The sequence below is a fragment of the Arvicanthis niloticus genome, chromosome 12, assembly GCF_011762505.2.
Source record: "Arvicanthis niloticus isolate mArvNil1 chromosome 12, mArvNil1.pat.X, whole genome shotgun sequence".
In the NCBI taxonomy this organism is placed as follows: domain Eukaryota; kingdom Metazoa; phylum Chordata; class Mammalia; order Rodentia; family Muridae; genus Arvicanthis; species Arvicanthis niloticus.
In genome coordinates, this window is record NC_047669.1 from 77,806,649 (window position 1) to 77,821,365 (window position 14,717).

Genomic DNA, 14,717 nt, shown 5'->3' on the forward strand with positions numbered 1-14,717 from the left:
TGTGTGTGTGTGTGTGTGTGAGAGAGAGAGAGAGAGAGAGAGAGAGAGAGAGAGAGAGAGGAAGAGAGGGGGGGGGAAGAGAGAGAGTGCACTCTGAAACACCAGGGAGTGTTGTCAGAAGAGCTCATTTCAAATCCAAACCCCTTTTCTGATTAAATGTATATAGAATATGCTATGCTGGGGCAAACTGGTGGCTTGCATATTTTTTCTTTTAAAGAGATTGTAATCTCTCCCACAAGAAGATTTGGGGTTATACAGTGCCATCCTTTCAACTAGAAGCCCAGCCAAGTCTGTTTTCATTTCCTCTCGGCTGATACTTAATTACTTTGAAAGATCTGTTATCTTCTTGTATTTTATTTAAAAAAAATGTTTGACAGATGGGTGATCTTTTTTTGGAAGTCTAGAGTAGAATTGACAACTTCAGAAATCAAATGCCTCCTCTCAGCTCCTCTCTCTGCTATGGATGGCTTTGGATCTAAACAACAGGCAGAAGGGCAAGGTGGTGCAGCACCCAGGCACAGCACTTGGGAGAGAGCCAAGAGCTTGGAGGAGGAGGAGGGTGGATCTGGGTTGGGAGATGGGAGTCTCCTGGCAACCCTGGAAACAGAAGCCACAGTGACAGCCATTGGTTGCCTCGTGGTATAAATGCTGAGAGAAGTGCCAAACACTCCCACACGTGTCCCCTTCTGTGAGCCTCTCTATACCCTGGGCAGTCGATGACAGAGGAGGAAACTGAGGCATAAAAAAGTAGACCAACTGATTCAAGACCACCATCTAGATCTGGGGCTAGCCTTATCACATTGAAGTACCTGGTACCTGGTGCCTGGTGCTGTCCGAATGCTTGTGGGGCTCTTTGAACAGCTGGAGAGGGAGGGGCAGAAGGAGGTAGAAAATCCAGGGAAAGGAGGTAGGGCTCTGAAGACCAAGGGCATTGAGGACAAGGTCTTTTTTCTTTTACGTGTTGGGGAGGGGCTTTCTTCTGTGTTCACTAAAATTTCAGAAGCTCGGGGCTTATGGACATATCACCTTGCTTACAGGAAGGAAGGGATGGCTGTGTGGACAGCTTTTCCCATTCAGAACTCAACATATTCTCACCAAGGAGGGGCCTGGAAACTGCAGGCACTGCAGACTGACCTCACAACAGGGACCCTCCCGTGTCTAGTCAGTGACACAGTGCCCTATCCCTCATTCTGTGCTAAGGCTCATGCATAGAGAAATCCTCCATTTCCTCCTTAGGCACCCAGCTGAGCAGGTGACTGTGTGGGTCTCCAGGGAGGAGCCTTGTCCCAGAGTTCAACCCACAGTTAGGGTCACAACCTCTTTTCTGTTCACCCTGTAACTAGGGCAGCCTCACACTCCCCACACCGGGCCAGCTGACTATGACTTAGTATCACACCCAGAGTGTGAGTTCTTTAAACCCTGTGGGTAAAAGTCCCTAAGACACAGACCTTCCACACCCCAACTTCCCCTTGCACTAAGCTTGGCTTCTCATTCACACCACTGCCCCTGAGCTCCCCCTGCTGGCCCATCTCCAAGTCCCTAGGCCACCAGTGTTATTTGGAAAAAAGGAATTTCTCTTTTGACTAAAACTTAAATCTGCTTTAATCATTTAATAAAAGGGACAAGCAGCCAAGGAACTGGAGGGGGGGCACCAAATCCTGAAAATTTTCTTTAGTCGGATGAACTACAAATGGCTGCCGGTGTAAATAAACTCCCAAGTAAGACTGGAGGCACACGGTCATTAATGTGCTTATATGAGTAGTTGTTGGTCAAAGCAGAGACATTGGTTTCCCTCTGTCCTCAGGGTTATTTGGGGGCTGGGGCAGGGGTGTGTGTTTTGAACATCTTCTGTAGCCTTCAGGGCTCATTGTAGCTGCAGAAACTCCAGAGGTCTCTAGCTTTCCCTTGAGTCAAATACAAACTTGGGCTGGACAGAAAAGACCCTGAAAGGCCAAATGGTCCTTGGAGTCAGCTCTGCACTTTGGAGACTTTGGGCCTTGAAGGGGAAAGGACAGCAGTAAATTGGTCCTGAAGCTGGCTTTAAGCTTGGACAACTTAATGAATGCAATATGGTTTTCATACCTCAGAACCAACCATTATTCATTTAGTTACTTATTACCAGTAGTAATAGTATTTGGCAGGGAAATGACATGTGGTCAAATAGAACAATTTACATATAGTAAGTATTTGGTGGGAAATAAAGTCCAAATTAGGGGCTTGTGAGAATGGTTGGCGGTCAGGGTGCACCTGATTTTCACATTTGTATTGTAGTATGTCAGATGTTCTTGGAGCAATCTAGGAAATGAATTGGGAATCAAAATGAAGGCTTAGGTCTAGTAACCACATTTGAAATTCTCCCAGCAAGGCCCAAAGTAACAAAGTGCCACTCGCAAGAAGAAAGAGGATTCCTGGGAGCAAGTCTGTCCTAGGTCCTCACCTTTGCTTCTAAGTAGCTTTTCAATAAAAACCAACTTAGTCAGTAGAGCTATGAATGAGATTTTAACAGAGAGTGGATTTAAAGCATGACATGACCTATTGCCCTGTTTGGAAAGTATATGGGAAGGCAATTCCAGTACATGATATATCGGGCAACATCTGTGACTTAAACATGGGACCCTAAGCTGACCCAGAGCTCTGTCCTGGGCTCTCTGCTTATTTTGACTTAGGTGAAATGGGTTAACCCAGGGTCAGGGCTGAGGATCTTTGGTCCGTGTAGACACAGGCCACAGTGAAAAGACTATACCAGGTGAAGACATGGTTGGAAGAAGATCAAAGACATTCAAGGGCAGATGTGCACACACATACATGTACCTCAGGCACCAAAACAGATCCACTGCCTCTCACCTGAAGACAGTCATCTTGGAGGAAAGAAGAAAGCTGGGACTGACCATCCCCACTTCAACACTAGGACAATGGATAAAAGATGCATGGGCTTTATAGTCAGACATAGATACTGGTTAAAAGTATCATACAATAGTGGTTTGGGGCGTCACACAGTGTGTTCTCTTGGGAGCTCAGTGGAGAGTCAGAGAGATGACAGGAACCAAGGTGAGAATCAGTGCTGTAGGACCCCTCTGTCCACGGGGAGCTGGAGCCAGTGCTCTGTGTGCGTGATTGGGTCTGTGGAAGAGCCGTGTAGCTCAGATGGTGGTTAAGCATGGATTCTGAGAGTTTGGTGTTTTCAGTAGAAGGCCAAATGGCGATTTGATTTCTTATGTAATTCTAACCTCATTTAGGGGAGCACATGAACTAGGGATATGGAAACTTCTAGTAAGATCCACTTAGAAAAAATGTTTTATCACACCTTACTTGTACAAAGAAATAGATTTCACACTGTCATTTTCAAATGTGGACTTGGCTTGTGTTAAACCACACACCAGTGGACATTATTCTCTCCTCTATCGGGAATATGAAGACTCGCTGGGTTGCGATTACAACTTAGGTTCCGAGGTTAAAGACGAAAGCATGCTTTCAGGCCTGGTAATCATAATGGATTGCCATAAAACTCACTTCCCCAGCCTGCATCTCATTAACTAAGATCAGGATAAGAGCACACAATGTTTTCACTTTTTAGATTCTAAGATTGAATGGAGGTGAAGTGCAGTATTATTTTTTTCCAGACAGACAAGCTAAATAAATGACTCACCATTGATTTTATTAAAGGTTTAGTGGAGGTGGCGTGATCAACATGAAAAGAAGATCTGAGCTTGTGTCGGGCAAGTCTCCTGAGTCTGTGATGGACACAGCCCCTGCACTAGTGTTTAGATTAATTTCTTCCCTCAGTGCCCTGAGAGGCCTTGTTACAGTGAAATTTGTTTGTGCTTCCTCGGTTCTCAGTCTGCGGGGTATAGGAGCCATTTAAACACACAGACAGAATTACCAGCTATAGGCTCAGAGTTTCTTACTAATTTCAAATGACTTCCTGCAAGGAGTTTAAAGGCATAGGTTTGTATTCCATTCGAATGCTGGCTCCTAAATCCAGCTAGAGCCAGCGTGCTGACAATACCCTCTAGATGCACACCATACAGACTGAAACACCCTTCCTAGCCTGTCAACCTGCGGATGAGGAAAGGCTGGACTCTGGGGGTGCAGCCTGGCTTGTGTCCAGCAACTAAATGAATTAGTGGCATTCCAGTGCGGATGATCATCTGCTCTGACTGACTTTCCAGAGCTCTGTTCTCCGGGCATTCATGTTGCTGTAGGATGTGAGAGCAGGAGACAGAGCCTGCACTTTGTTCTTTGCTCCTGGTCTAAGAGCCTGGTGTGCCACTCAGATTTTTGCAAGTGGGAAATGGGGCTATGGTATCACCAGGTACACAGAACACATGCTCCCACAGAAGCAAAAGAAAATTAGAAAATGTGGGGGAATCTTCAGGAGGAAGAACTCTGAGCATTTGGGAAAGGCTAGAAAAAGCACAAGAGCTGAGAGAGGGGTTCAGCTCACTTCAGAATTGTTGTATAGAATCTAAACAAAACGACACAGGCAGGCAGATTCTGGACCAGCTGGAAATCAGCTCTGCTGTATTGACACAGGGAAGTAGTTTGGCTGTGTGAGCGAAGGAAGTCTAGGCAGATCTTTCATAGTAGGGCTTCTGGCATGGAGACAGGCAGCCAAGATGTAAATCACAGCATATTGTTGGAGGAAAAATATGTCTAAACAGACGGAAAGCAGGTTGTAGATGTAAATATTTTAATCAACACTTAAAATTGACTATCAATAATTATCATATTGTTAAGACAATGAAAAACAGGTATTTAAATTAAAATGTTTGGCTGGCTTACTTATTATTTCCTTATGAGTAATACTGTGTGTGTGTTTTCACATGTGTGGGGGTGCGTGTACTTGTGTGTGCAGGTACTTGTGTGTGGATGTGGTAGAGGCCAGAGGACAGCTTCTAATGGTGCTTTTTAGTTGTTCAGCTTCTGAGAATGGCCTGGATCATACACCTTGGCTATGCTGGCTGGACAGTAAGCCCCAGGGATCTGCCTGTCTCTACCTTTTAGTACTTGGTTTTCAGGCACCCACTGTTGCCCTTGGCTTTTTATGTGAGTGCCTGGGATTTGAACTCAGGTCCTCATGCTTGCTTGCAAAGTATTTTACTGACTGAATCATCTCCTCGGCCTCCATATTTGTTTGGATGTTTAAATATCTTAAACAGGACTATATTACTGTATGGAAGGTGACCAACCCAAATGTACTTTCCTGGGGTGCCCTTGCTATACCCACAGCCCTGTGACCGACTCTCCTGCCCTGCTGATTTCAGCCTTGAACTCTGGATATTCTCTTTCCAGTCTTTAAAATGAAGTGAGGCACATAGACACATTTACCTTCAATGGAGTATAAATGCAAGAAAATTTGTACTACAAACAAAGCTAGCCTGCCACGACCCTTGGTGGCCCAAACCCATAAATCTAACACCCATTCTCAGGGCTATTTTACATGATCCATTCAGCCTAAGTGACACATTAGGCATTAATCTACCCGTTACTGTTTGTGCCTCACAAATAGTTCTGAATCTCTGTTGTCAGGATCTCATGGCATGACTTGTCATTCTGAGAGGCAAAGCGCTTGCCAGATTTATGGCTTTGCCGGTGGGGACATCAATCATCCACTAACCCCCCGTATTTTCTATTTTGCTTTTAACCTGCCACCTTCTAAACAAAACAGAGACAAATTAGAATCACAGGGTATGGAAGCAAGTCCCCATGGACAACAGGACCCCTGCACAGGGATCTGGTTGGGGAACAGGGTGAATTGTTCATACCACACAAATGAAGCCATTTTCACAGTGTAAAGCCCTGAGACTCGGTCCATAGGAACAACTCTTTCCACATGGTTTCTGCCCTCTCTTTCAGACAGTCTTGAACAATGACAAGAGTGAGGTGTCAGCCACATCTCAACCATCCAGCCACCCATTTGTTTCTGACCATCCAATAACTGGGCTAGGGTTTGAGCTGACTTAAGAGAAAGCTCCTCCTGGTACTAAAATCAGAACCTATCTTAGAGGGATGTGACCAAAGAACGGTCATGTGACCCCCAAACGCTTAGCAAAGTGACTAGCTACATTAATTTTTTTGTTTTACATAATTGCCGGAAACGACAATGCACATGAACATTTGACTAAAATAGGAGTAAAAATATAATAAGAAAACATATCTTCCTTTTCCCTAAGATCTTTTTCAAAAGCTGATACACAAGTCTGTCATGTGGCTAGATTCCAATATGGAAAAGTGGATTGGGATCAGCACATAGGTCAGTTAGACTGCTTGATAGCATACACCAAACTCTGTTATAAACATATAAATGGGACCTGGTGGTACATGTCTGAACTGGCAGTCCCAGATAGACAGATAGAGGCAGAAGGATCACAAGTTCAAGGTCACCTCTGCTTACATAGCAAGTTTGAGACCAGCAAACAAAACATTAAGGAATTATACCTATTCTAACCAGGAAGTTTTATACATGTGTAATAATCTTATTAGGTAATACTGTTTCATTTGAGGTTGTTTCATTGAGCCTGGCAGACAGGCTAATTGTACATGGGATTTTCTTGTTCTGACAGTACATACAGAAACATTCCTGAGTTCACGAACTAGTCACACTTTGAGCCTGAGTGTGGCCTTTTCCAGGGGTGGTGTTTGAACTGCTGAAGGGTGAGTGCTCAAAATACAGCAGCAGGCATGGAAACCTGCACACATCCATCTGGGGCAAGAGCACTGAGGCTTCCTTTAAAGATTCTGATCTTTTCCTACATTGTAAAGTGTTCCAGGTGGAGAAGAAACACCTCAGAGTTGTTATGCCAGGTGGTTTGGCCCCATGCTGTCCTGTGTCCAAGGACCTCTCTGTTGCTATCACCACTGTCTCTCCCTCCTTTCTCTGACTTTCCACACTTGGCTGTCATTGGCCTAACAAGATGTCCTCATCACTACAGCTCTGTCTGGGTTTCTCAGGCTGATTGGAGAATCAACAGGACAATAGAGTAATGTCCACAGGACCTGGTAATATTCTATCTGGTTAAACCCATTGTTGAAGAATGTTGAACCTGTATGATCCTAAGTTTTGTTTCTTTCTAAATTGTGCCTATGTGCTAAGATGGTTTAGCTGTGCCGTGGCATATGTGTATTAAAAGCCAGTTACCTGCTGTAGGGAGGTACAATTAATTAGAAACAGATTGTGTGATTTGCGTCCTCTCCATGGAGCGAGACATCTGATGTGGCATAGTAATGCTTTCAAGGCATGTCATTAGGTAGGGTATCAAGGCAATTTCCAGTTATGAGAGTCTCATGACAGCTCTAGAAAGGGAAAAGTCTGCATCAGTCCTGATTTTAGCTATATATGAAATGCAATCTTTAAGAGTTCTTACCATAAGCAGATACAAACTTAAGCCCTCAATTCTCTTTATTCTGAGTGATTCTGATGGTGACTCACCTTAGAACCCCAGAGGCATTTGTACAGTGGTCTGTATCTGTGATGTCGCCAGAGTTGACTGTGTACAACCTATACAGCTGGACGTGGTGGCTCTGCTCCTGTGGGCTTCATGTCAGTTTAAAAGCTACTGATACAGGGTAAGACTACCACTATACCTAGAGGTCAAAGACTTGAAAAGCACAGTCTTCCTAATGTGCTCATTTTAATTTTTCATTTGTTGCCCATTGTCATCCATCTGTCTGTCTATCTATCTATCTATCTATCTATCTATTATCTATCTATCTATCTATTATCTATCTATCTATCTATCTATCTCTATCATTTATCTCTCTATAATCTATTTATCTATTATCTATCTATTATCTATCTATCATCTATCTATATCTATTATCTATCTATCATCTATCTATATATTATCTAATCGCTATCTATCATCTATTTATCATGTATCATTCATCTACTTATCTCTATCAATCATCTATCATTTATCTATCTATCAATCTACTTATCATATATCTATCATCAACCTATCTATCATCTATCAATCTGTCTATCATCTATGAATCATCTATACTGAGATATATATCTGCCTATCTCTCTGTCTGCCTATCTTCTATCCATTCATACATCAACCTTCAAGGTAGGTCCTTTCAGTATCACTGGCCTCAGACTCCTGGGGACAAATGACCCTTCTGCTGCACCCTCCCAAGTACCTGGGACTTATCGGCACTTTTTACTGGCTTGAAAGCATTCATTTTTCATTAGGGAACTGAGTGACCTGAAGTTAATCTTGTTTGAAAATCCCAACGTTCTTGAGCAAAAACCAGGCTTGTTTTTTCTTCCACATTTCTCATCCTATTAAATTTCTCATTTTCTGTCATATTCTGGAAGCTACCCACTACCTTTTATACCAGTCTCTCTTCCACTTAAGTCTCTGCAAGAAGTAATTGGAAACAACACAGTCCTAGCTATTTTTTCTTAGTCGTGAGCAAAAGAGATCCCCACAGAAGTATGGACAAAAGTAACCTTCCTTCCCATGTCTCTAGATGGCTTCCAGGGTTCATTTTTTGATCAGATTCTCTCACCCGCATGTCCTAATCACATGTTATCATCCCTGTCCCATGGAATAGTTTGTGGAGACTTTGGACAAAATTTAGTTTAGTCTTGTTGAGTTTTCTTGACTTTATACCAACCACTTCCATGCCTCACTGGGTTCCCAGGGATCTGAATAAGAAAGGTGTTCTAAGTCCCAGGGAACAAGGGTCCCTGTCTTGATCAAAGTTGTTTCATATGTCATTGACAGCTACACATTTGATAAGTCATCTCATTTCTTGTCCTCTATGAGGGTGACATTATAAGGGACCTGGTCTTCTACTCCTCTAAATCTCTAGCACACAGCATTGAATGCCAATGAGTGGACACCTAGTGACCAGTCAGATGCTCCTGAGGAGATATGGTCCCTGCTGCTCAGAGTGTTGGTGGTAGAGACGGAGCCATGTAAAACTAACTCTACTGCAAGTGTCAGGGCAATAGTAGGTAATTTATCACTGTGCAGGGCTGTGAAGAAGAGAGACAAGGTTCAGTTGAGCCTACCGAAGGAGCGAGGACTCAGTTCCTGAGAAAAATCACAATAGCAGTTAGTATATCTTAAAGGAGGAACATTTTAGAGCCAATTGAAAGTTCTCAATAGTCATGTCAAGTGATTGATATACACCCGCTGTCATGCTGTACGTATTTTTAAGGTTCCTGTTTTAGTGTCTTTCCCTGTTGCTGAGATACAGCGCTCTGACAGAAACAACTACAGTGGGAAAGGGTTCATCACTAGCCTTTGCTTCTTTATGGATTGTTCTTTTCCCCACCCAACATATCCCCATACCTGGGATTAAAATGAAGACATATCCTTATAACATCTTTGTGTTCTTTAAAGAAACCAAAATTCCAGAATTCTGACTACAAGAGTTTATCTGTGGATACAGTCCACCAGGATTCAGAAGTCATAACAAAGGAAGCTCAAGAGAGCTGGTGCTACCATATCTATAGTCAAGAAAGAAGCAGGGATCCTTTCCTTTTTACGTAACCCAGGACTCCTTGTCTAGGGAATGGTCTCATCCATGTTGGAGGTGGGTCTTCCCACATCAATTAGTATAACAAAATGACCTCCTATAAGCACATGCAGAGGAGACTCAGTAGCCAAGAGATTCTAGACAGTTAACATGGACCGTCACTGGCACACTGTCAAGAACGTCTTAAAACGCATGGAACACGCTGACATTCTTCGGAGTAATTTTGAGGGCTCCATTGATTTCCATATCACTTAAGAAACATGAAGAGGGAAAAATTCCCCGTGATACCTTAGAAATAGGTCGCGAGACTGAAGTCAATGGTATTTTTCTTGGAATTTTACACATTGCTTATTTTGTAAAGTTTACACATTCTAATTGTGAGAAATCTGGTGAATTTAGACTTGTCTGTGATTTATCTTCCAGGAGCGCTAGTGTTGATTCAGGATGGCATATGGCTGCATTCTTTGAGTCTTAGGGCCCCAGGTGGCTTCCTGGCCATCATTAGTATGCTCTTCTTTTTTAGAGTTTGCCCTCAGATGGACTCGGCTTCTATATATAACTCAGTCCCCACATCTGCATTAGCTTTGTGAAAAATCCCAGGCTAACAAAAGACTTATCTCTCAATTTATTTTCCTGGTGGCGTTCTTTACATTAGATATGTATGCTATGTTTCCTCTTTTTGAAATAAATCTCTTAAAATAGATGTAGCAATTTTTCAAACACCTCTGTCAGATACCTCCTTCTAGTTCATAACTACACTCCCCAACACACACACACACACACACACACACACACACACACACACACACACACACTGGAATTTAATCTCTCTCATCTTCCAAACTGGCCTGTTTCATTCTGGGGGCTACCTTTTTATAAATTTCCATATCATCTTTCTGCTGAGCTCTTGTTGAGAGTCAGTTCTGGGAAAGATTCAGGCAGCATTTCTCTACAGTTGAATTCTGCATGAAGACTTTGGATTTTCACATGATATAAAAGTAGATGCAGCAGCCTAACCTAACTAGCTGTGAGAGTGGCCTGGAGTGGGGATGGAGGACCCTAGCTCTGGCTTGCTGGGTCCCTGTAGAATCACAATGGGGACAAGAGACGTGGGCTATGGATGTGAGTTACCAGCAGATCCAACAGAAAGGATACTATTTAAAAACATCAACTGTTAAGCCTGACCCTACCCCTTCTTCCCCTCCTATGGCTCTTTTGAGGTCTTGTAGTTCCAGGTCAGAATATCTAGAGAGCCTGATTTAAGAGGGCTGGGATCAGAGTAGTAACAATTTGTAAAAATAAAAAAAAAAAAAAAAAAAGGAGGAAGGAAGGAAGGAAAAAGCACTTGTTACACTCGTTAACATTCTTAAGAATATTGCCAACTGCTGAGAGCCGAGCACTAGGACCTGAATGAAAAGGGAAACAGAAAGCAAGGGAGAGGACATGGCTGCTCCTAGGAATTCTAGAGGACAAGGTTTATGTATGTGGGAGAGCATAGCCAGAGGCAGGGGCATCTGGGAGAGTCCAGAGTGGGCATGACCAGACTGAGCTAGGCCAAGATGCAGCAGCTAGGATGTCAAAGGTATAAAAGGGCAGGTAACCAAAGTGGCTGGATTATAGGGAAGAGTGTCTAAGGGAAGGACATATCAGCCCTGGGCTGTACGGTTTGGGGGTAGAGGCCCAGGTATGCTGGTCATGCCCTCTAGCAAGTAGGGACTGAGAGATGCTGGGAGAACTCAGAGGCCAGGTCTGCTTTGTTAAATAGGCACCTCAGCCATTTGTCCCAGGTTTGACATTTAACAAGACCCAATTTGGGGCACCTTTTTAAGGTGTACCTGACACAGTTGCCTAAGTGACTTTACCCGTGGACAGCCCTGGGTACACACAGGGTCTTGGTGGGTTTTTGATGAATGCAAAAACAAAAATTAAAAAGGAAAGAAGCTGCATGATGAAATGTGGGCCTGTCACACTGTGTAAGGGTCATAGAAACATGTGTGTGCATGTATATGCATGAGTGTGTGTGTTCATAAGTGTGTGTGCATGTGTGGTGCATGTGTGTGTGCATGTGTGTATACATGTGTGTGCATGTGTGAGAGCATGCACATATGCATGTGTATGAACATGTTTGTGCATGAACATATGTGTGTATGTGTGTGTGCATGAATGTGAGCATGTGCATATGTGTGCCTACATGTGCATGTGTATGTGTGTGTGAGTCTGCATATGTGGGTGTGCATGTGTGTGAGCATGCATATGAGCATGTGTGTGCATGAACACGTGTGTGTGCATGTGCGTGTGCATGTGTATGAGCATGAGAGTGTGCATGTGGTCTGTTACTTCTATGTGAACTGGAAGACTTTGACCTGGCCCGTGTCTGACCCTAGGGGCAGACAGGGTCTTTCCAGTCTGGAGAAGCTTTTGGCTGACTCTGAGGAACCTTGCATATGTTGCTCAAATGAGAAACCCATTTGTTCAGGGGTCACTTGGCTCACCCTGAGAACTATTTGAACAAACAATGATGTTATGAAATTGATTAAAACACTGTGTGTGCATGAATGTGTGCATGTGTGCATATGCATGTGTGGGCTAGAAGACAACCTTGGGTGTCATATTCAGAAATGCTGTCTACTTCCTGTGAAACAGGGTCTCTCATTCTACCTGAAACGCATCATTTAGGCTAGGCTGGTTGGCCAGTGAGCTCCAGGAAGCCTCCTTTCTCTGTCTCCCCAGCATCAGGGTTATAAATACACCATCACACCTGTCTTTTCCACGTGGGCTCCAGGGATCTGAACTCACGTCCTCAAGCTTGCATCTCAAGCATCTTACCAACTGGCCCATCTTCACAGATTTTGGCCTGACCTCTAAACTGTCTTAATTTTTAAGTCTTGAACTGTGAATAGCTAATTTAGGACAAAACATTTTCTTTTCTTCCAAATGTATACAACCTCAGTCTTCTACCATTTTGTGAAGCTATTTTCATTTAAGTGGGGGAAAAATCTGGCAATTTCTTTAATACCAAAAAAGAAAGTCTCCTGCTTCAGAAGCTTGGCATACCCTTCTGAGAGAAGCACATTTAGCACTGCACAGTGCCGAATAAGCGTCTGCGTTCCGCAAGAGATCAGGAGGCTTTGGCTCTGTAGGAATGGTGTTTGTGTGGGAGTTATGAAGTTCATCAACCATGTGGCCTATAGGTCATGACTCACCAAGAGCTTTCTCCAGTCTCAGAGCCCTGCTCTCACAAGTGCATGACAAAGGGCTGAAAGTCTGGTACCATACTGACTCTGCCCACAGATGTTTCACACCAGGTTCTAAGACAAGCTCATGGAATACACTTAGCCTGTCTTGTTTCCTAAAACATTCCAGCCAATACCACATGTGGGACTCTGTGTGACATCAGCAATTCCCATGCAGTTGCTTTGTTGTTAAAATAAGGAGAGGGCAAAGATAGCCCTCATTCTGCATGCAGACAAACTGGGTTATCTGCATCAGAGGAGGTAGAATGCCGTCCTCAAAGTCAGACCCTTCATCTTCTAAATCAAGGCTTTCCCTTCTAAAGAGACACGGTAAGAGTCAAGTGCTGGACTTCCAAGCTGGTCTACTTACATTCCATAATCCCATTGGCAATAACATCTCGAGTGTACTTCCAAATCATCCTTCTCAGCTCAAGCTCTGCACCTGTCTGTTAGCTGGGACTTCCCTCTGTGTTGAACCTTCCTCAAGACCACTTCCCTGGCAGTCCTGAGCCAATGCTCTTGCATAGGGGGAAACAATTGTTTGTATTGGAGGACAGAATGTCCAGTAGAAGAACTGAAAATGTGTTTGCCAGACTCGGAAGCATGATGATTCCCTTACTCAGCATTACCTGTGGGCTCTCCTGGGTAGTGATGGGCTTGGCTTATGTCCTTTCTTTCCCCCGTATTCTTGTTCATTTGCCTGATGAAGAAGTCAAGTGTAGCAGTTGGTCCCACTGGCTCTGTCACAGAAGGGTTGATATAGCCTTGTGTGAAGCTGCCAGCAACCTGGTTGGTTAGTGGGCACTCAGGGAATGTCAGGGAAAGATTCTCTCTCCCAGTTGTATGGACATTCTCATTCAGAAATTACTGTGGCTGATTTTGGCTCTTGACTCAATGATATTATAGTTACTATGGAAACAGAATGCTAGGCACACGCAGAAGGGGATTTCTGGGTTAACTAAGGTGGGGAGACTCACTGTCAATGTTGATGGCACCCTCCCATGGGCTGGTGAAACCCATGAACAAAATAGGAGAAAGTGAGCTGAGCTCCAGGGTTCATCCCTCTCTGCATCCTGGCTGTGGCTGCAGCTTCCTCACACCTCAGTCGTCTTGATGGACTGTGCCCTCAAACTGGGAGCCCTAAAACTGTGAGCAAAAAAGAAATTTCTTCCTTCATGTTAGCAACAGAAAAGGCAACTAATGCACTGGCCTCTGGTTATTCTCTGTCCTCTGAGTACACGGGGCCCACCACTTTACAGGGCATGTATGTTATGGGATGAACAGCAAAAGAAGGGAGTGGTGATTGTTACTATTGACAGCAAAGAGAAGATGCATTTCTCTCTCTGTGACTGCTTTCTGTAATCTCAGTTGACCCCACATGAGTTTTCGGCTCCTTGGGTCTTCAGAATGTAAAAGGAAGGAGGGAAATTATACCTGTACAGTAGGGACAGGTGGGCATGATGCTTGTCTTGAGCACTTTACAGTGTAGGTTTCACTTAGTCCTTGAAAACTGGCTCTGCCTGTTGGCGTTTGTCCCTCTTATCACCTTTACAAGGTATCCTCAAAGGAGACAGCTATAGGTTTGCCTCATTCCTGCCTTTATGCTGACAGTTGTCTACCCTCTTTCTTACTCCTGCCCTCTGTCTGGTCAGATATGACATCTCAGAGCAGGGAGAGAAAGCAAATCTAGTCTGTCCTCATCTGTGGGTGTCGGGTGACTTCTGCATGTTCTGTGATGATACATTTGTAAACTTCTGGATATTGGTGCCTCTGTCTTCTTTGTCAAGCACAGCAACTGTTGTGACAAGAATCCTAGTGACCTCCGTCATGAGGGTGATCTAAGGAAATGACTCAAAAGCAGGCAATCAGTGGGGGATGTAGGTGGGAGGGGTACTGTTTCTTTGGATACAGAAAGTGTGATATTACATAACCTTGGGGTTTTCAAGGAGAGCCAAGGGTGGATCAAGCCAACAATTTATGTGGCCTTACTCC

General features: G+C 43.9%; 1 protein-coding gene across 1 annotated transcript in view; it reads left to right on the plus strand.

Moving 5' to 3' along the window:
• Nucleotides 1-14,717, plus strand: part of Pcp4 (Purkinje cell protein 4) — a 58,901-nt gene that overhangs the window by 682 nt on the left and 43,502 nt on the right. The gene's annotated exons all lie outside the window — the stretch shown is intronic.